At 35.0% G+C, this 23,822-nt stretch overlaps 1 long non-coding RNA gene across 1 annotated transcript; it reads left to right on the top strand.

The window, feature by feature from the left end:
* Positions 1 to 1,821: 1,821 nt before the first annotated feature.
* Positions 1,822 to 3,127, top strand: LOC127527142 (uncharacterized). The gene is made up of 3 exons (XR_007934451.1): positions 1,822 to 2,379; positions 2,463 to 2,672; positions 2,751 to 3,127. It is a non-coding gene; the product is annotated as an uncharacterized LOC127527142 (long non-coding RNA).
* Positions 3,128 to 23,822: the final 20,695 nt, after the last annotated feature.

Genomic DNA, 23,822 nt, shown 5'->3' with positions numbered 1-23,822 from the left:
AGTTGATAATCCAGAAGGTCTGATAGTCCAGCACTTGTATACTTGTACAAGTGTGAAATTAAAATAATTTTTCTGTACACTGAATCAACTATAGAAATTAATATTAATGTCTTAAACAGGAATAACAGGATTGGCAGTTGTACTATTTTTAGTATCTCATCATAAATAATTCAAACTGTATTTGATCACTCCTAAAAATGGGTGATACTATTAAAAAATTGCCACAAAGAAGAAATTAAGGTTAATGTAGTTAGCCAATAAAACCAGTAACACATAAGCCTGGAGACTCAGCATTTAACATTGTGTTCTAAATCTAATACCTTTCTTTTAGGTGTATTGGTTCATGAGTTACAGAGACCAGAAGAAGATACTGTCAAACGTTCAGAAATTGACCTTAATTGGAGTCTTGGTGAATTAAATCAATTCATATGTCAGTGTTATCCAAGACTTACATTACATTTGATTGGATTCAGCATGGCAAGAGCAGACAAAAATAAAAAGCTTACAAGATTGGCTGTTTCTTCAAGAATGATCTTAAAAAGAAAGTTGGCCGAAATAAATTGTATATTATTCCTCATTCCTAAATATCTCCTCCTAACCAGGTAAATTCAAATTCAAATTGTTTTCTTTGTTCATTTCATGCTAATGCATGAGTAAATATTTTATAAACATTCTTGTATTTCAAAACAGGATACCCCACTGACTCAGATCACTTCGTCTCCAGCTGCAGTAGAGGTTTCCATGCAGTCCTCATCACTAGACCAGCAATACTCTCACTTCACAGCTGACCCTCTGGCAGAAAACAGATTTAATGCCCAGACTTTTGCAACTTTAATTTGTCCCATTTCTCAGTCTTTATCACTTGCATCACAGTCACAGTCTTACAGTGCACCCACAGATTCTGCCACCCCTGTAGCCCATCATCCAGTACAATCCACCACACTACAAGGACAGCCTTCTTCACCACTTGCTCATCCAGTTGCTCAGTCCTTATTACCTGCAATCCAACCTCAGCCACAGTTTTCTTATGCACCTGTAGATTCTACTGTCCCTGTAAACCTTCTTTGACACAATCCTCTTTCTCTTTTTTCCAACCACCTACACAATCATTTTCACATACAGGGCCTTCTCAGGAAATTCATCATCACACACGGTTCATTAGACCCCCAACAGCATCTGCTGGATCATCAGTCCATCTTCTATGTTTCTCAGAAAATGCAGATGATATTGATTCTGTGATCCTAATTCAGGCCTCATCCCCTGAACTACCAGGGTCACATTCAGAGGTACTGTAAGCAAGTGAAGGACTGGAAGAATATGTGGAACTCTGTCAAAAACATGAGTATCATTGTTTATAGCTTTTGTATTGTTTTAATGTCAAACTCTAGGTGTTTGTATTTTTCTGAATGCAAAATATTTAACTTAACAGGTATCCCTCATCATTCTCATATATCACTATTAGGTTTTGTTATATTTATCCTAGTAGAGCTAGAGGCAGCATATTTACTGGACAGTAAGATCTGAATACACATAGTGATAATTGATAAATGTAGTGCATAGTGTGTGTATAGAAATTAACTTTGACACACAAGAGCTGCATCCCTTTAACTACAAATAAATACAAAATATACAGAACAGTGTCTTTCACAATAGGATAATGTTGCTGCTTCTGAGGAGGTGCAAGCAGGATCTCCAGATGTAAGTGTTTGTATTTACTACATTAAATGCAGTATCTGTTAAATTGCAACCAGTGATTTAAGTTGTTATGTTCTTGTAATAAACCAGCTCTGCCTTTGTTTGGAGGTTACTTACCATGGGGATAGACAATCACATCACTCTGTGAACAGTGAGAAAATCTCCAGCAGTAGGTATGTATTAGATATTTATGTAATATTGAATGAGTTAAAATGTCAAACATGAAATTATGAACTTCCCCTTTGAAACTAGAGGGTTTGGAGAGGACACGGATCACTTGAATGATTTGTAACTTTACGAGATTGTAGTCCCCCTAGATTTAGACCACTCCTGTCTACTCCCCATTTGTACATCCTGATGACTTTGGAAGAGTCACCAAATTTCAGCATTTAACTCCAACCAAAAATTAAGCTAAAGACGATAAGCATGCCTAGCAGCAGTAAAAATGTGAATAGGGATTTTTACGCTATGCAGAGGATATAAATGGAGTGACATTGTATGTGGTAGGTTGACAAATAGTTTTATGAATACATTTTATACTTATGCTTACAGTCTTTAAAAAAATATACTGAGTTTTGTTTCTTTCTTATTGCTGCTTAGGGAAGACTTCTTAATTGATGACTCAGACTCTGAGGATGACATACGTCATGTTGGGCTCCCCTGTTAGAACCTATGTTGACATGAGTTACAGCTCTGTCAATGTGTGTGAAATGCATCAATAATTTCTTGTTTGAAATTAATCAGGTGTTTAATTCATTGACAAAAAGAGGTGCATGTGGCCAGTATATTAAGAACCTTCCAGATGGAAAACCTCAAAGAGGACAGCAAATTCACAGTAGTTGCACGACGGAAGAAAATACTGCATAGTGTCTGTGCGCCTTGGCAAAAAGTTACTTTGCATGGCATAAAAAAACAGTCATTGAATTTGTTGGTGAAACAGCTGATGATTATGGCAGACCTCAAAGAGAGTTCTTCAGGTTTGCAGTCATATTTTTAATATGACTTATGCACATAATCAAATGCTTAGTTTCTCCACTTAATTTATGTATTGGCAGTTCTTTGAACTTCCCCTTCTTTATGATAGATTGTTAATGATTGAAGTCCAGACATTGCTTGGAGTTTTTGAAGGTTTGGAAGAAAATCGTTTTTTCACATATGACCAGGCAGCTTTGGACAGCACCAAATTCTATACAGCTGGCAAGCTTATAGCTTGGTCTATAATTCATGGTGGGCCAGGAATTAAAGCCTTGGATCCTCATTTGTTCCAGCTGATGTGTGGGCAGACAGTAAAACTGGAAAAGTTTAAAAGCCATCATTTTCCAGATGTTGATATTCATGAAAAGATTAGTCAGGTAATTTTTAAATTGTTTTATCTATGGGCAGGACTGCATTTGCATCATTTGACAAACACTAATATCTTTTAATTCTCAGATTTCACAACAGTGCACAACTCCTGCAGATGTTATTACTCTACGAGCACAACTAGGAGATTGGATTGCAGACTGTGGAGTCCCAGGTATTTTTACTGCTGGAACTTGCAGATATGTCCAAAATACATGGCCAAGTAGTGAAGCACTGTATTTACCTCAGGTGCTAAAATGAGCAAATTGTATATAATTTTACAAAGTATTATCAGTGTTAATTTGGGAACTAATTGTGTATCTACTTTTTCTGTTTTGTCGTCTCCCAAATCTCTTTTATTTCAGACCTGCCAATATGATTGACCAGTTTAAAAGTGGAATGAACTCATGTAGCAACCTGTGGGACATGGTCCACTGGCACTGGATGGCTTTCTCCCTTTATTTGTAAAAATACAAAAAGCATTAACCAGAACAACATTCAGGGAACTATTTGAAATCAACTGGAGCTTGGTGGGAAGTAACACACGAGAAATGGAGGAAGACATTATCTTTAGTTGGGAATGTTTCCTGAACAGTTTGCAAGGTGTGAGCTTTATCTTTACCCTCACCCCCATTGTTGGGTTGTAAGGGTGTCTAAGCATACAGCCCTCATGCACAAAGCAGACCACTCAGTATTTGCTTGTTAACATGACTCATTTGTGTTGTGGAAGAAAATTAAACATTTATAAAAAAAAGAGTGGTTTGAAAGCAACACTTTATTCTAGAGTAAATGTTCAGTAATTCTTTTTTTATTCCTTCCTAGAAAAGGAAGGTCAATTAACCTTTGAAGAAATTTTTATATTCATAACTGGAGCTGATGCCATTCCTCCACTGGGCTTTCCAGGGAAAGTTAAAATTGATTTTTATGACCAGCTTGAAGGAGTTTGCAGACATCCTTATGCATTCACATGCTCAATGACCCTTTTCCTGCCTAGAGGTGTAAGTGACAATTCAGAAATGCTACATTTAATGATGACAGTAATCAGAGGATCAATGGGATTTGGAAAGGTTTGAGCATTAAATATTCTTAGTTTGGGCAGGCTAGTTTCTGATGGCTTTCCCAATCCCACCTGATATGTGTTACTTTGATACAAGAATGGACAACAGTCCTGTATTTTTTGATATAGCCATAATAAAGGAACTTTGCAGTTGGTCACAGTGAATTTTCTTTTTATTGTACAAAAAAATGTAAATACCACAATTACACTGTACTTTTTTTTTACTACCTGAAATAAATATTCACTGTTTGTTTGATTACATTTACTAATTCAGTGCTGTTAAATGCCATAAAAGAAACAGTGAATATTCTCTGAATACATTTTTCAAGTCTCCACAGGTGATTGAAGTATCCCCTTTCATTAATGCTTCATTGATAGACTGCTCTTTGAATAGATGTGCACCATCTTTGTACCTGTAAAAGAATATTTTCTATAGCATCCCTTGTTGTACTTCGCTGCTGACGGGTTCTGCTCAGTTGAGACATACTGTAAAAGGGAGATCAGCAATCAGGAGCTGGCTAGGAAAGCACAACCATAACAACAAGAACAACAAAATCCATACCAACCCGAATGGCACAAAGTCGAAGCAGTTAAGTCGTGCAGTGTAACAGAATGAGATGTGGCAATGCGATTTGCACAATAGTGACCAGTACTACTTTTAAATCACATGATATCTAATTTTAAAAAATCGATATAAAAATTTGGAAACTTGATATCAAATTTCAAAAGCTCGATATCAAATTTTGAAAGCTTGATATCGAATTTTGAAAGCTTGATATCAAATTTCAAAAGTGCGATATCAAATTTCAAAAGCTTGATATCAAATTTCAAAAGCTTGATATCAAATTTAAAAGCTTGATATCAAACATTACAATGTTGATATTCATTTTTAAAAACTTGATATCAAATTTCAAAAGCGTGATAACAAATTTCAGAAATTCAATATCAAATTTCAAAAGTGTGATAATCAAATTTCAAAAGCTCGATATCAAATTTTAAAAGCGTGATATCAAATTTCAAAAGTGCGATATTAAATGTTTTAAACGTGATATCAAAATGACAAAATATGGTGTGAGAGTTTAAAATGCATATATATTTGCATTTCAGCTGTCATATCAAATTTCAAAAACATGATATCAATTTTCAAAAGCACAATATCAAAGTTTAAAATGTTGATATCAAATTTCAAAACCTTGATATCGAATTTTAAAAGCATGACATCAAATTTTATAAGTTCAATATCAAATTTCAAAGTGCTGATATAAAATTTAAAACTCATGATATGAAAGTTTTGAAAGCACATATCAAATTAAACAGATTACAGTTGAGTCCCCGCTCTGTTCTTCTTTCTTGTTACGTTATTTTCGTCTTGTTACGTCCTTCATACGTGATTCGTGCTGATTGATACTCTATCAGGATTGTCTTTCCTATATACCACTGGCCCATGCGTTTAGGTTGAATTCGGTCTTTATGCTGAGAACGTGAAAGGATGAAAAATAGAAAAATACTTAATTCCTCACAAATGCATTAAAACTAAAGTAATGGGCTTGTTTTTAAAATGTAAGGAGTAAAAAGTACAACTATCTGTGTTAAAATGTAAGGTGTAAAAGTAAAAAGTCGTCTGAAAAATAAATACTCAAGTAAAGTACAGATACCTCAAAATTCTACTTAAGTACAGTAATGAAGTATTTGTAATTCGTTACTTCCCACCTCTGCTTTCTCAGTATAAAAAGAATGCAACAGTAGACTGTAGTGTGCTCTCGTTTCTTGCAAGAAGATTTGACAAACTCGACTGTAGTGCTAAACTCAGTCAGTGTATTGCATATCAAAATGCTGTAAAAGGCTTGGCCGTGAAATTAAATAATGAGCCATTTGATAGATATTTGTTGAAATGCAACAGATCTTCCAAAGTATGGAACATTAAAATGAAAAGGAGAAGAAGAAAGAAAAATCTAAGAAAGATTTAGATGACTGGTAGACTAGCCTAAATTTATGATTATCTATTGCTAGCCATTCTCACTCTACCAGATAATAATAATATATTTTATTTATATAGCTCCTTTCCCAAATAGCACAATTACTGTTACTACAGTTCCATAAATATCTTTACATATACATTTATACATTACTTTGTAAGCTTTTCACATTATTTTATTAACATTAAAAAAACTCACATAGACGATATAAATTTTAAGTACAAACATTACAAAATTATTATAAACAAGCTGAAAAATAAATGGAAAGGCACTAGCAGAAGCTTTGCAATGTGCATAGGCAGACATATTCAATGGTCTTTGCAAAAATATCATTGTAAACTCTATTTGAATCTGCTTGGGCAAAACAAGTCTTTTGCTTTTATCCCAAAAAAGCATTGCACATAATTTCAACTGTAATTATTTACTAAAACTAAAATGGTTCAGGATTCCAATTTAAAATGAAACATGGAATATTAACCAAGTGTTTTAAATTTTTACCTCCATTATTTTAAAATAAACATTTTCTAGTTTTCAGATATTTATTTTAACCCATTCATGTTTAAAAAGAAACACATTCATCTTAACAAGTCAACATAAGCTAAAAGTGCTTTGGCACTTGCGTTTTAATATTTAGAGATAAAAAACATTTTTCACACTGATTCTTGGAAAAGTTTTACAATGCATAAGATTTATATTTTAATGAAGTAGTAAGTCATAATTTATTTGCATGTCACTCTTCTTGGGGTATATTCTAATTTGCTTTTATATTTGGCTGGGCTATATTTCATTGAATAAATTGAGAAGTAATACTCATCTTCAATGACAGCTAGATAAATAAGTTAAAAGAAGAGTGATGTGAAAAGCTTAGACAGGTTTTGGTTTGTTTGCATGTACTTTATTTATTTGCTATACCTTTACAAAACACAAACACAATATAATGGCTGTGTATCTACAGTGATGTGATTAAGTTTATAAATTGTTGTATCTGTATTCTTTAGTAAATTGCATGGTGAGCTGGCAAAATGAGGTGTCAGTATAAATTACAGTGTCTGCTAGGGCAGTAGCCAAGTCTATGATAGGCAGACACAAGAAACAAGGTGGTATTGAAAGTAATTGGTCCCGATCTTAGACTCACTAAGTGACAAAAATTGGTGCTGATGTGGAATTTGCGTCAGACGCTCTTCTTTAATTAAGACTGACTGGCCTGTTTTTCTCCACATCAGTCTGTATGTTTGTCTTCACATACACCTTGAAACAGTATAGTATACTATATGTGATACTCTGTAAAAGGAAAAGTAAATATTTACAACATTTGAAAAGCTTAAATTTAAAATTGAGTACTTTTGCAGATATAGCATTTACAAACTCTACAGATGAAACTTAAATTTAGTCACAAAAACAGCAGAATCACATTCTTTAATGCTTTGCCTTGAGAAAAAAAAGTAAACAATATTTAGTATCTATCATGATCATACAGTCTAGTTCTGAGGTTTTGGTGAAACATTAAGAATACTAATGGTAATTTGAGTGTTTATATTTTGCTTTTAATAAGCAAGAACAGTTCCATTTATGTTGCATCAAAGCTATGCATTTTTCATTGTCTTATAAACAACCTATTGAGAAAAAGGATGGATAGATAAAATATTGTCAAAAGACTGTTGCTGATTCAAAAGTAATGATAGGCTTGAATGATAGAGATTATTATATATTTGGCTGACACGCTTATCCAATGCAACTTGCAAAATTAAGGCATGACTGTGTGCAGATATACTATTTGTTCACAGATGGAGCTCAGGCAGGTTGAGCGACTTGCTTGAAGATACTGTAGATTGCCACCATGGAGGCAGGTGAGCTAACAGTCTTGATATTGAAAATTCACATTTCAGACATGCTGCCTGTTGGAAAGCTAATCTATAACAAAGTGGCAATGTACTTTAAAAAGTCCAGGGTCATATCTCAAAGAGTTAATAAAACAAACTACCAAAACAATAAGAGCCAAATTAATCTCTTATTCATAAAGTTTTTAAAATAACAATTCCATTGTTTTAGGTAGTTCTGTTCTGAATTTCTTCTCTTATAATCTACAAAATGTAGGCTACTTGTTAAAATCGAAAGATGTCACACATTATGACTGCATCTGTCATATTGTCATCAAAGCCTGACATAAAATGCAAAAAGTAAAGAAATGCATGAATGATCATCAATATGCAATATAGTCAAATACAAAAACTGCAATCACAAAGCAAATAAGGCTTCAGAAATGCAAGATCTCGACTCTGTTTGCCATGTAGTGAAAGGTCTCCAGACTTCTCCATCAGGTTTATGTGTGTGTTATGTGTGTGCGTGTGTGTGTGTGTATATGTGTGTCCATGTATGTGTCTGTGTGTCTATCCGGTTGCTAAGGTTGGGAAGAAAAATGTAAAAATATGCAAAACAAGCAGAAGAAGGGTCAAAAATAATAATGAAAATACCAAATCAATGACTACAAATAAGAAAATTAATTCTACCAACATGTTCTGTTGAGCGATGTTATACGCCGTCAACAGAAGCTTGGTAGCGACTTTCTTGCAACCACTTGGGCAGTGTGACTGAAGTTTATAGCTGTAATGCTAATGACTGATAACTTTGTGTGCTGGGCAATGGATGAGTGAAAATAACTTTAAATCGACACATAGCACCAAACAACCGGGCCATTGTGGTAGAGACCACTGCTGAATTGTCCCAGCAAAACACTTCAACTATAAGTGTGGTAAGTTCAACAAGCGATGGTAAGAGGAAGCAGTGGATTCGGTTGGGTCTATCCAAAGAGGAAAAAGCTGCCAAGAGTGAAAAGAATCAAGTTTGTATTAATATGCCCAATCAAATGGACAATCCATGTATCAAATAATAAGCATGAGGTCTGCTTTGATTACTTAGATTTCAACCCATCTTAGACAGGTAGCATAGCTAGTTACTTATAAAAATCTGTGAGAAATTATCATTTTGCTGCCCATGAATAAAATACTGCAGTTATCCAGTAACTTAACTACAGCCCACAATCTTTTCAAACTCTGAAAATCTCTACAACTTTTAAGAAAGTAGGGATTAGACACTACAGCAAGCTGAGTATGTTTTATGCTGTTCATGCTAGTTGTAGATTTCAGAGAATGTGTGCAATCAAATAGGTGGACATGTAATGTTATAGAAGCCCCATTATTCCTATAAACAAGGCCAAGGAACATAACTCAGGATATCAGCCTTTCAGATTAATTTGGAAGGCTACATTTCCCAGTTTTATTTAAGATGGTTTTACCAATTGTTATTGCTTCCTTTTGTAGATTTTTTTTTTTTGCAAAAATTTTGTGCTGATTTTTTTTTTCAATGGGAAATATCTTCTTGCCATGGTACAGTGAGTCTTTCAATCTCACCATTACCCCAAAATAATATTCAGAAAGTACATTTATTTAAACCTATTTTTAGACAAAATATTTTCTAGAAGTGCAAAGGAACTTGGGGGCAAATGAATACATCCCTTTATTTCTTAGTTAAGGTTAGGCTTTTGAATGGAATGCAATGAGCCATCCTTAGATATTCTATCAATACCACCAAAATTATTGCATGTTGTTCTACAAAATTGTTAACTGAATTATTGCCTTAGTAAGAGTCTTTGGAAATTTTGAAAATGTTAAATGGTTGTACTGCGGTGGGCTGGCGTTCTGCCCGCCCTGCTGGGATTGGCTCCAGCAGACACCCGTGACCCTGTAGTTAGGATATAGCGGGTTGGATAATGGATGGATGGATGGATAAATGGTTGTATCAGACCTGAAGAGCAACAAATCACTTTAACTTGCTCAGTTGTAGTTTATTAATATATTGGTATCCATTGAAATAATGAAACTCTTTTTTTATCATGACCCCAACAAAGAACATTTCCATGAACAGTTTCAGAAACAAAAAATAAACTCTTAGGTACAGGATCAGGTGGGGTACAATTCTGACTCTTTAGTGTCAACTTTTAAAATCCAGGCACAAGACTCACTACTTTAATATAGCATAATGTGACTAGTGAGGCTGATTAGCTGTGCATATTGCATCTCTATGTGTTGGTCATTTGTATAAAAATATTTGTAATAAAATAATTATGAACTGTTACTAACCCCTTTCTGTTCTGCTTCAACTCCTGGAATCCTGCTGTAACCTCAGTGTCACTGCTCTATACCCAAGCTGTTTTCCTAGCCATGAACAAACATCTGAGATACTGAAAATTTGGAAATAACTGATGTAAAGATTCTCTTGTCATATTAAATGGCCTAGCATAGACTCTACTGTAAGAATTTCCAAAAGGGGGTATGTGGCCAGCTGGCCTAGGTCTCCAAGAGAGTGACTGCGTCTGACTTTATCTTTGACTTTCTCTGTTATAACTGACTTCCAAACCCTCCAGAGGTTTATTTTCTCCAGGGGTGTTGCTGACTGGAGTTTTTGTTTTCCTCTCCTGCGCTGACAGCTGGCTGTATTTCAAAAATTAATTAATGAACAGGGTTCCATTTATATTAATTAGTTTCAAACCATATTGTTTCCTGTCTGTTTTTATGTGTACTCATTTAATATTTAGTAATTTAAAGTTTGTCACCCATGAACTTGCCTGCACTCAGTGATGTGTGCTATACAAAAGTACACAATTGAATTAAATTGATGATCGTGTAATAAAAATGTTTCTTTGTTAGCAACTGGCCTATTCATGTAAGTAAAGACATTTTTTTCCTGGAGGAGTATAACTTCTGTTGGTGAGACAGATCATCTGTAATAACACTCCTAATTATTTCTCAATAAGAAACAAAAATGATATTTAATAAAGAGTAAGATACATCTTGTCATTCTTGGGTTCAATATCAAGATTTCACAAATTCTTATGATATATGACAATTATAACATCCTGGTTAGCTTTTTCCAAGAAATGTTGCTATTTTTTATAAAACAAATTTAATGACCAATAATTTGTTATTTCATCATCATTATGTTGCTAGGACATGTGAAACTGATATGGAACCTAAACTAATGAGATTCTCAAAAGTTGCTGTTGATGACCTCTATTCTGTCTAAATCTCTACCTCAATCTAACCACACTTCTATTTCAATCTAAATTGGGATTTAATACATAATTAAAATTTCTTGCCTTCATCAGCCTATGGGAGTTCATATTGGCAATTCCTCAAATTCATCAAATTGTTTGTATATATACTGTCACATTGAGGGCAGCTTAACACTAGACTTAACACTGGACTTCACATTATACACGTCATGTCTAAATTTTGTCAATTATTACTAAAACATGAAAAACGTTTCTGTTCTAGCAGTGTGTTTACATAGATTGTTGTAGACACGGAATACACATAAAATATATGTATTCCAAATGACAATGTATTATTTACCCTATACAGCTCCAGGTACTTCACTCCAAGATTAACACTGAGCACTGAGAACCTTCTTTGCAAATTGAACTGCAGTGCTGGGCAGGGGGATGGGATAACAGGATGCTTGCTGTTTGTGCTGATCAGCACATTTACAACACAAAAGACGCTGATGGAGAGGTACAAACCGATTTAAGGTGGGCTGGGATTACAAGCTTTTTCATAGGCTTTGGTAATTCTCTTGTTAAAGGCTTGGATCATGGTAATTTCCTGCAGGAACACAAGAGGGTGCTGTTGACTACCACCTTATCTGTTCATCCTTCTGCAGACTAAAAGATTGATGGCTTTGCCACCCTTGACATCTGGTGTCCGCCTACCTGTACCCTCCTCTTCCTGCTAGAAGTTCTCATCAGCTGAAACTCTGCCATCTTGAATCAGTCTACTTGACTCTGGTCTGCAATTATGTTTTCTTTTGAATGTGTTTATAACTCGCATTTTGTTTAAATTACACAGGGTTTACCAACGGGTGTCCCAACACTTCACATATACCTGTCTTCCTTCTTACAATACTATATAATTTTAGTGTTGTATAGTTTCCCCATCACCATAGTAACACATTAAAGAATACTATGTCAGTAACTGTGAAATGGACTGCTTTGTGAATCAGTATTTCCACACTTTTTGGGTCATCTTACTATACTTACAGTAAAAAAACTTGTCTTTCCCAAACTGTCTTAATTATAATCGATCCTTACTAGTGGGTCTCCTGCACAAATACTGTATCTGACTGCAGAGAGTTTATGCCTGAAGCCTTTATTAATCCATCTTATGAATTTTGATGAATGATTAGTATTATACATTTATTTGTATTTTAAAGTTCTCTACATTTGAGGCCTCCTTACCCTTATGTTTAGCCCTGGAAAAACAAGCCAAAAATCTTGATTTGTTTTCAACAATAAAAATGTTACTACATGCAAGAAACTTGTAAATACCAAAATGTCTACATAAATATTTATTTAAGGAGCTTCTGTAAAAAGCAAAATTTCCCCCTGGGGACAAATAAAGTTCTGTCTATCTAAATACAGTAGGAAAGCAATGTCTAGTGCCCACTGCTGTACTGATGCAGATTTAGTACACATCCTTTGTGTGACTTATTTTGAAACAATCTGTCCTGAGGTTGTTCCTGCCTTGTGCCCTAAGCTGGCTGGGATATGGCTCCAGAATCCCCCCATGACCCTGTGCAAAACATAGCAGCTTTGAAAATGACTAAATGACTGACCAACACACAGCCTGATGTTGGATTTAGTACAGTAGAGGCGTGTTTCTTTGAGCACTTTTTATATATTTATATTTTTTCTATTGCTTGTTCATGTCAGGGTAGAATACCAGTGCCTGATATGCCCACACCCATTGTTTTATTGTAGGCTACCACAAAGTAAGATTTAGTGACTTTTCCCCTGACACAAACATTAACAGTTGCTGCATTGTGAACAGTGTTTAAGGACTAACATTTTTTTTATCCTTGCATTTGAGTGCAGTCATTTTGCCATTTGATGTGACTGAATTCACTGAGCATATCATAACATTTCAGTTGTACAGTGCCATATGCATCATTTTTAATATCTATGTCAACATCTGATGACCAATTCTCATCGACATCACTATCTCTCGATTTAAGCAATGTTTCAGTTTGTTCCAAAACAGCCTTTATGGATTTTCATTTGCCATTGTGTTTTTCGTTGAAGGCTCTGTCCCACTCATGTTACCATAGTGTTACCATAAAATTGCAGAATGCATAGAAATATTCTTAATTTTTTGCAGCATCATGTTATTTCATCCACTAGATGGCAGCAGAATACTGTAAAGCACATGATTACACGTCACCCTGAGTCTGACTTGCTTTCAGCTGTATTTACATAGAATTACGGGCCTGAGTCATGCTTGGGGTTAATGCCAATTAGGTGAATATGTTTCAAGTTTTGGTTTTTAAATGTACATCTGTGTAATTATTTGTAATAATTACAATTATTTGGACTTTTATATTTTTCATGTAATTCTACATTTGCACTCTTGTGCCCTGTCCAGGGTTTGTTCCTACCTTGCTCCCTTTGGCAGCTGGGATAGGCTCCAGCACTCCCTACAACCCTGTACAGGACAAAGTGGTTTAGAAAATGAAAAAAAAAAAACGTTTTGTCAATATGCAGTCTTTATACAAAATAAAAAAATTGAAAGAATTTCTGTATAAAGTGCCTTGAACTGTATGCTTTGAAAAAGATACATATCCCTACAGTATAAATGCAAAAGTATATCTTTTAACATCTTTAAAAGGCTAGGTGCTGGTATTTGAAAAGTGTAGTTGGTAATGAATACATTCTTAAGCAACTCATTTTCTTTTTTTTTTCTAAAAAAAGTCATATTTGATTTTCCTCTATAATTAGGTTTATAAAGTAAGATCATAACTTGTCCATCTTTTCGTGTTCTATTTTCACGTTGCACTATTATCCAAGAAATCTGCAAGGAATTTTGAAAGATGTTTGTGAAGCAAAGGTGGGCAGATACAATGTGCAATGCAATCAAATACTTGCTAACATATAATTATTTTACATATAAAGACAGATGGACTTTCCAATTATAACTTATGTCTGCGGCCAGATTTAGCTTTAAAAGACATATTGATTTATAACAACATGTCAATGTTATTGGCAGCTAGGTATTTACAGATTTGCTCATTGTCAGTTAGTCAAAACTGTGCTGGGAAGAAGGAACGAGATTTGTTAAGGAGTTTGACAAAAGTACATAATACACTCCTGTATTTGCCAAAATGCTAATAAACATAGTAATAAGTGAAACTGAAACATAGAAAGGTTGTAGTTGTTTAAATATACATAAAGCAAATAAAATGACTGGCTGTTGCTTGCTAATAAATAATTGTCAATACAGTGCTGGTGCACAGAAAGCATATGTGTCTTACACCAACAAACAGTCCCAAATTAAAACACATAAAATGTAAGTAAAACATTGAAGATGATATGTTTCATTCAAACCAATTGCCGCCAGGGTACTTAAATAAAAAATCTGGAAAGCTATCCTCCTTAGAATCATGTTATAAAAATTTCCTCCACAAGAATATGGATCGACTACTTCCAAGAAATGTGAGGTCTGAAATGAAAGGCTGCATTATCTGCAAAATGTCTGAGAACCAACTGATTCATGGCTGTAATTCCGATCAAGTTTTTATGCTCAGAGATTTACTTACAGCCCTCGAGGTCTTGCCCACATAATAAAGTGGCCAGGTACAAAACAGTAGATAAATGACCCTTTTTTGTGGCTACAATCCATTCAATTTTTTAAGGTGACTGAAAAATATTCACTTGTAATCTTGTCACCTTTGAAGACGTTAGCGCAGCAGGTACATTTCAGGCAAGGCAAATGTCCTGATGTAATGGATTACCATGTGTATGTGGCTGTAAATTAGAGGTCCAGACTACTAGATTACTAATATTCTGGCTGCGTGAAAATGAAAAAAGTGTTGGATCATGGAAACATTAAATTAAATATGCTATTGCTTTAATATGGTGTGCCAGATTGCATTACAATGAATGGAATATGTAAAGGAACAGGTCGATTTAACTGGTTTATTACAGCAAAGATGTGTCAGCAGAATATCATGGTGGGTGCACAAGGCCAGTTTATTGGCAGCTTTCACTATTGTTGATTTATAACCAGTTTCTTTAAATTTCTGTGTGAGATCCTTAGCACAAGTGATGGGACAAGTCCTCTGATATCTGAAAAATTGTGACACCAGTAACTTATTAATTAGAATTTGAGATTGGTAGCTAGACACATGTTGGAAAGTGTTTCTGTCAAAAAGGCTGTTTGGTTTTGGTCCAAACATACAGTGTGAATTGTGAGACCTTATATTCACAGGCATGTGGCTTTCTAAACTATGTCCAGTCAATTCAGTTTGCCAATGGTGATCTCCAATCAAGTTCTACGAGGTGTGTCTATTAAATAACGATACTGTGATTCCATCTAGTAAACAAAGCAGTCAGAACCGGTTATAACTGCATGCGTGGTGACTTTGAACATGTCTGAACCTGCATGACAAGCAGCAACACTCTATGACATTCAGTTGATTGTGAGTCGCCATTTAGTTTGGTTGTGTTTTCTGTCGTGTGCCGAAAAAATGCATCTTTGTTTAAAAGTTTAAAAGTTGTGCAAAGATATTCCCAAGGGTTCTCACACCAGAGCAAAAAGAATGTCGCAAGGAATGTTGTGTTGAAGAACGAAAAAAGCTCGTCAAAGCAAGCCAAAATTCAAAGCCAAGCTCACTGTGTTTTTCGATATCAAGGGTGTAATTTTGGAAGAATGGGTTCCAGAAGGCACAACAGTTAACCAGCATTATTATAAGGAAGTTTTGATAAAGCTGAGAGAAAAAGCCAGAAAAAAACGGCTGCAACTATGGGAAAATGGTTTAATTCTTCACCAGGATAATGCGCCTGTTCACACAGCACTTTCTGTAAAGCAGTTTTTGACCGACAACCACATTACTACACTTGGACATCCTCCATATTCACCTGATTTAGCACCGTGCGACTTTTATGTTTTCCCAAAAGTTAAATCAGTTGCTAAAAGGACACGTTTTGAGTCAGTTGATGCTGTAAAGAAGAAAACGGTGGATGTGTTAAAACAACTGACAGAAATTGATCTGCTCCATTCATTCGACCAGTGGAAACAAGACTGCAGCAATGTATTAGTGCAAATGGGGAGTATATTGAAGGGGACAAGCATTACATTTGTAATACATATAAATAAAGGTGAGTTATTTAATCAGTCTCGTTATTTAATAAACACACCTCGTATACCCAATCACAGCCCTGGAGGGCAGCTGTGGCTGTAGGTTTTTGTCTCAACTCAATCGCTTCATGAGAAGTCATTTATTGCTGATGAAGCACTTGTTGCTCAAGTGACATTTTTCTGCTTTGTTTTAGTTGTCTCGCTTGTTAAGATTTTGAACCCTTACTTGCTTATTTTAGTCTTAAACAGCTAAATTCACGGTTTTTAATTGCTCCTTATTAGCAATAAGATGCAAATGACAAAGGAACCAGCAGTTCTCTGTTTAGCTTGTTTCCATTTACACCTGTGTGTATTCATCTTGCTCTATTTGGTTTAATAAAGTTCTCAGAAGAAAACTGAAGAGAAGGTAAGGAACTGAAAATTACTCATCCATTTTAGGATTCAAATCATTAAGATGATATCAATAGAAAGGAAAAAAATCTATGACTTAAAAATGACCTGACACTGCAGAGTTAAAACACTAACAATTCATGATGTTATTGGCAAGGATTGTTTTCTAATTAAGCAACTAGGTTGGAACAAAAATCTGTAACCACTGCGGCCCTCCAGGACTGTGCTTAAGGACCCCTGTTTTCGAAACAACTGAAGAATAACTATAGCAAACACAAGCACCTGACCACAATTTGTAATGCAACAGGAAATGGTATGAATATTTATAGAAATTATTTCTATTTCTGATTTTTAATAAATTAATAAGCCTTTCTGAAAACAAGTTTTCGATTTCTCGTTATGGGATGATGAATGCTGGTTGATGGGAAAAAATGGCAAATATATCCATTTAAAATTAAATCTAGTACACAATAAAGTGCGTGGAAAGTGAAGAGGTCTGAATACCTTATGAATCCACTGTATAGGCAATCTACTGCATCAATGGGCCCCCTCCCCTTAGGCTTGACGAGGAACACACAAATAAGGACTAACAGAAATACAATACAATAAAAAACAACTAATAAACTAAACAGTGTACATTGAGAAAAATCATATTAAAAACAAAATGCACAAAATTATATTCAAAAGACAACAAAAGCCCATGTTGAGAAATGTTTACATCAACTTGTATTGGAATAAAACATTAATCAGACAGTCAGTTATTTTCCTACCCACTATATCCTAACACAGGGTCACGGGGGTCTGCTGGAGCCAATCCCAGCCAACACAGGATGCAAGGCAGGAACAAATCCTGGACAGGACACACACACAGACACATCCACACACCAAGCACAATTCATATCGCCAATGCACCTAACCTGCATGCTTTTGGACTGTGGGAGGAAACCAGAACACCCAGGGAGACACATTGGCAACACAGGGAGAACATGCAAACTGCACGCAGGGAGGACCTGGGAAGCGAACCCGGGTCTCCTAACTGCGAGGCAGCAACGCTACCACTGCGCCACCCAACATTGATCATGTATCCATCATTTTTGTGCACCCAGTGACTGAGTGATAAAAAACCTTCACAACCAAGCAAATTCTAGACAGCAAATTCTGTTGCCAATGTTATCAGTTTGTATTTGTTTTATGTATGGATATAGCTAAATAAATTCAAATGTTGATTGTGACTTTTAAAAGTAAACATTGCAGTACATTTCTCAATTTTGCATGGTCCTTTATTCCAGTACTCTGATTTTTTTCTCACTTCTCAAAAATATGGGAGTTATGTTCATTGATAACTATAATTAGGCCCAGTATGGGTGAGTCTGAATGAGTAAATAAAGGTATCTTATGATAAAGTGGCATTCCATCCACAGTGGAGCACTGTCTTGTACTCAGTCTTGCATTGTCCTCGCAACCTTGGAAAGAAATGTTTTCAAAAAATCAAACGCTAGACTTAACTGTTTGAAAGATCTCCCTTTTTTAACAGTGTTAAAACTGCCCATAGCAAGCATTGTCTTTCAAACTCAAAATAGGCTCTTTCCCTATTTATTCAATACACAATTATCAGCTTTGGCCTCTCCAGTCATAGGAAGTACACAAAACACCTTTTCTCTGGTAAACAGCCATTTCAAGACAAAAGGTTAAAGAGTTTCATGGTGTCTGTAACAATTTATAAATCTGATATTGGACTTGCTTCCACTGTGAAACTCTCAGAATGTAAAACAATAATGTTCAGGGTGTTATGCATGTGATATCTTCTAAAATAGCTTTTAAAGATGATCAGTAATTATTTGAGTGTGTGTGTGGATGTGTGTGTGTCTGTTTAAGTTGTTCAATGCAATTACTCCAATACTGCCAAACCTGTAGTGTTTATCTTCCAAATGACAAATGGATTTTAAGCTACTGATCCCCTTTGAGTCTGTGCGTGCAAAGTTTGTAGGAGGCTTCTACTAATGAACATTGGCTATTTGATTAGTAGGAGCTGTTTTTAGCATTTAATTAAACCGGCTAATATGCTCTAACTGTCACTTTCACCTATATGTCTTAGGATTTCACAAGTAGTTAATGCCTGAGAGAAACATTAAGCAAAAAGAACTGCATAACTGCATGTTGTATGTTCTGTAAACAGTTTAAGTGCAAGGTGCATCCTAACAAAATCTGAAATAGTCATTTGTATATGATGTGTAATTTAGCTCTCTCATAAAATTCTCCTTTTATGCATGCTGCAATGCTGAGAATGGCTTTGCTTTTCCTTTACCTTATAGAAGTGATTTAGGCCTATATTTTAGGGTATACTGTACATTACTATTATACTGTATGAAGGCCTTTCAGCATTAAATCCCATTATGTAACATAGCATACCTCTGGAAGGACTGTTGATGAGACATGTTGCTTTTTAATAATTGTGTTTCTTAATGGTTATTCATGATTATTTTCCTTTCTATTTCTTTAACTCTGTATCATACAGTTGTGCAGTATTCCCAAGGATAGAATGGGAGCTTAACCTTTAATGACTGAGTCAGCATCACCAAGGTTTTTAACATTTGCATGTTAGTGTTTTCTCACTTTAGGTTGGACAATTATTGAAATCAAGCATGGCCATTTTATACATGTTTGGTATCGCATTGTGTTTTTCTGTTTAGTCTTACATCAGCTTTTACCATTTGCATTTATTAACTACAAATATATGCAGAATTAATTTGCTGCAATTTTGAGCCAAAAGAACTTACATGGAATATTGTTAATTGAAATTGGCAAAAAATTTATCAACATAATTGCTTTGTCATTTCACTAAAAGTACCAAAATTACAAACATGTGCTTATATAAATAGTTAACAATATTTCCTTTAAAAATAAACATTACAACTTGTGATTCTGGAATCCTGGGATTAAAATAGTATCACCACCCCTTCACTGCAGCTTTGCTTCTGGGATAGCACAGCTATGAGGTGCACTTAGGAGACTGGGAATTACAAACCACATATTCTACCTCTCCTCATCTAAATGGGTAGCCCTTTACCTAGATGCTTACCTGGAACAGAACTTCTGATCAAGCCGCTTAACTATGATTTAGCTTACTGTACGTGTTGCCAGTTACATTCAGTCCCAGTTAAAAACCAAAATAACAAGGGGGGCATTGGAAATACTGGGGAGGGGCATGATGTGGTAAAGTCCTAAAAGTTCAATATGTCACAGTGTGCAGCAGGGCTGTCGTGTTAAATGAAACGATTGTGAATCCAGAACTAGTTAGTGACACAAAAGGAGTGCTTCCACTGGTAAGTGTACCGATCACAGTACTTTTCATAATGCAGTCTGAAGTAAGATACGATTTTGCTGCCTATTCACCTCAACTGCCATATAAAAAATTTAAAAATGTACAATGCAAAATTGATGCAAAATTAACCTCTGCCCTATCTCTTCCTGCACATTTCTCTTGGCAGTTTCAAATATCTGGCAAGCTAAAAGATGGCTCCCTTTCTAAATAAACACACACATTGTGAGCGTAAGATATTTTGTAACATTTTGTGACTTATTCCAGAAATTAACAACATTTTGCAGAATGACATAATTAGTATTTATACTGTCACTCCCCTGGATCCTGACCTGAGGAGCATGTCCCTCTGGGTCACTACAGTACAATGTGTTATGCATTGACACCAACCCATTATAAGCCTTGGTAGAAAACAGCAAAAAAGTATAGGTTACAACATGGATAATAGTCCAATAATAATAATAATATCAAAATTATTACTTTATTATAATAAAATAAATAAAATTCAATGATCAGCACACAATCAGGACAGCAATGATTTAGCTCCAGGTATAAGCATCTGTCAAATAACAGGAATTGCATCTGGTGTAAAATTTTGCCAGATCAATATGTTAAAGACTTTTATTAGACTGACAAATTAAATTGTAGATTTTTTTTTATGAATTCACCCCATACCCAAGTGTCCAGCTGTAAAAAATAGCAATTACTTTTAGCTATAAACATATAGCCTGTGATTTCATATTCCCCATGAAATACATCCATATATTTTTGCAATAAAGATGTTTTTTATATACAAGTTCAAATGCTATTTGTCAAGTGTTTGGTAATTCTTGTTTTTTTATGAATTCACCCCATACCCAAGTGTCCAGCTGTAAAAAATAGCAATTACTTTTACCTTTAAATATGTGGAGAACAATACAGATTTCCAGATTGGTCAAGGCCCGAATTAACAACGGCCGCCAGCAGCACTTTTAGCCAACAGGGTGCTGGGGGAAATTAGGCTACTGTTGACTGAAGGAGAAGAAGAGATGTGTCCAGAGGCAGGAGAAGAGGAGGAAGGTTAGGAAAGTGGAAGTGAACTTTGAATGTTGGTGGTATGACTGGTAAAGAGGGAGAGTTAGCTGATATGATGGAGAGAAGGAAGGTTGATTTATCATGCATGCAAGAAACTAGATGGAAGGGGAGTAAGGCCAGGTGTATTGGAGGTGGGTTCAATTAGAATGAACAAGAACATTATGTCAGGAGTGTTTCGGAAGTGAAAAGAGTGAAGGGTTTACATTAAAACTTGCTTTTAAACTCCTTAAATCTCATCCTTTGTTGTTAACCATCATCAATGACCTGATAATTATACTCTTTACATTTGTTATATTTACATTTTGACTATTGTAACTTTTCTCTAGCACTGCTCCACTATTTCTAAAAAAAATTAAAGAAAATATATAAATTAAGCTTTGGATGTGTATGAAATTTGTAGGATTCACATTTAACTTCTTTGTTTTATTGTTTTGTAATGTTAAAAAGAGTTACGTGAAAATTCTGCCCTTACCAAAGTGTTGCCTGACGCGATTACCTCGCCATCTCACTCACTGCCCGCACTGGCTATGCCCCACAGTATCAGTGGAGGGTTTGACATAATATTTGGCGGGTTTACTGTGGCTAAATAACAGCCCTGGAGCTAGGCCTGGTTACTTTCGGTGACACTTGCAAGCGGAAGCACAAAATGGTTGAAAATAGAGACAAAGTCCGTAGTGTATAGCACTATTCCTCATTGTTAGTGATGGCTGCTACATATTCATCTGTGTCAAAACTAGTTTGGTTTATTTGTAAGTAAAAAAAATCAAGTTGCTAGAGGAAAATTAATTGAAATTCAGTTGTGCTCATTTCTATCTGCATAATTACTGTAACCCAAGATAGCTGTGACCCACCTGTATAATGTAATACTGCATTCAACTTACTATATTAACACAGTCATAGTTTCTTTTGCTTAGAAATACTGAACTTGATACATTCTTTTCATTACACCTCAAGATTGATGGTGAAGCAGGACATGAACTGATCAAGAAGAAGGGACATAGTAGAAATATCACTGTCCATTGAGAAGCAGTAGATGTCCTTGGTCATCAGAGGGGAAATGTTATAATTTGTTTAGATATTGGCTATTATAAATCATATATTAGGATGCCCACTTGTCCCTAAAGCACATTTTTATTTTTCTTGAAACAAGTTATGACCACTTTTATTACTTTTAGAAATGCAATATATATTCTCACAACACACTAATTAATAGTGTTGTGCAGGAAAATGTGATTTTCCACCATGTTGCACTCATCTATTGGCACAACAGTCTCCTTCACTTCTCATTGATTTACTGTATTCCCCCTTTCTCAGTATAATTAAAGACTTTTATTAGACTGACAAATTAAATTGTAGATTTTTTTATGAATTCACCCCATACCCAAGTGTCCAGCTGTAAAAAAATAGCAATTACTTTTAGCTTTAAACACATAGCCTGTGATTTCATATTCCCCATGAAATACATCCATATATTTTTGCAATAAAGATGTTTTTTATATACAAGTTCAAATGCTATTTGTCAAGTGTTTGTTAATTCTTATTTGTGCTTGTTTTGTTTATCATACACATATTCGTTACACATTATTGCTTTTGGCAGTTCTTTAATGTTTATAATTTTCAAAAGAACACCAGACCTCAAAACTGTAATTTAATCACTTTGTGACAGAAGAGAACAAATAATTATTTTTACAGTGGTGGCAAAATTTATGAAACCAGATGTTGGTTACTGGATTTGCAAATTTATTAGTGAAACTGTTAACTTTATTGAAGGGTCAATTGAAATGTTGGTGCAGTAGTAAGCAGCCCTTCCTTACAGCCATGTGGATCAGATTGAATTCATAGCCCAGTCACTGTTTATGTGGAGGATGTCTTCAGTGTTACGTGTGGATTTTGTTCCACATCCAAAATATATTTTTTTGGAAGAAATATTGACTTTAAATATGTACCCCTTGTACATTACAGAGCAGTAATCAATGTTTTGATTTGAACAGAGAGATAAATCAAGGTCAGTAGCCAAAAAGAGAGTTAAAAAGCAGTCTAATTTGACCACTGTCGCAAAGACTAAAATGCTAACGAAAATGAAAGTCAAACACGGAGAGCAAATTAATTCCCAATCAGAAAAGCTATTAGGAATCACACAAAAAGGTTTTAAGTTATCCATAATTATGGATGAAGAGATATTTCTTGCACCAGAATTTAAGGCTTCACATCAATTGACAACAGATACCATGACCTCAAAACCAGCACTCCTTTGGGATTGTATTTTTATGACAGGACCCAGAAAATTGCAGAATCCACACTAAGCCAAAAAGCTGTTTTAGTAATACTAAAAGACAAAAATATACATTATACCAATAAGAAATGAAATGGTTAAGACACCTAGCCAGATATGTTCTCAGACATTCAGAATCCCTAAATGAATGCATAAATATCCTAGAAAAATGTAATAACTTACATAACATAAAAAGTTCCATAACATAACTAACATAATAAATGTTGAAAGTTATCTGTGTTTGTTTTGCACAGAAGTGTTTGCAAATATTGCATATCGGCAAAACATATTGAAGTCAATGAAAAAGGACTCACTGAACTAGGTTTGATTGCATTATAATGGTGCAATCATCTTTAAAGTGTCTTTGAGGGCTAGGGAAATGTCTGCCCACTATACTGAACTGATTATTGTGGCCTAAAAAGGTGACCTGAGCTGTGCGGCAGCAGTGGCAACCACTTCACCACCGTGCCACCATGAGATCAAAGAGAAAAGAATACAGTCAGAGAAGCACAAT

The sequence above is a fragment of the Erpetoichthys calabaricus genome, chromosome 3 (assembly GCF_900747795.2).
Source record: "Erpetoichthys calabaricus chromosome 3, fErpCal1.3, whole genome shotgun sequence".
NCBI lineage: Eukaryota > Metazoa > Chordata > Cladistia > Polypteriformes > Polypteridae > Erpetoichthys > Erpetoichthys calabaricus.
The sequence above is the reverse complement of the archived record's forward strand: the minus strand, read 5'-3'. Positions and strand labels throughout refer to the sequence as shown.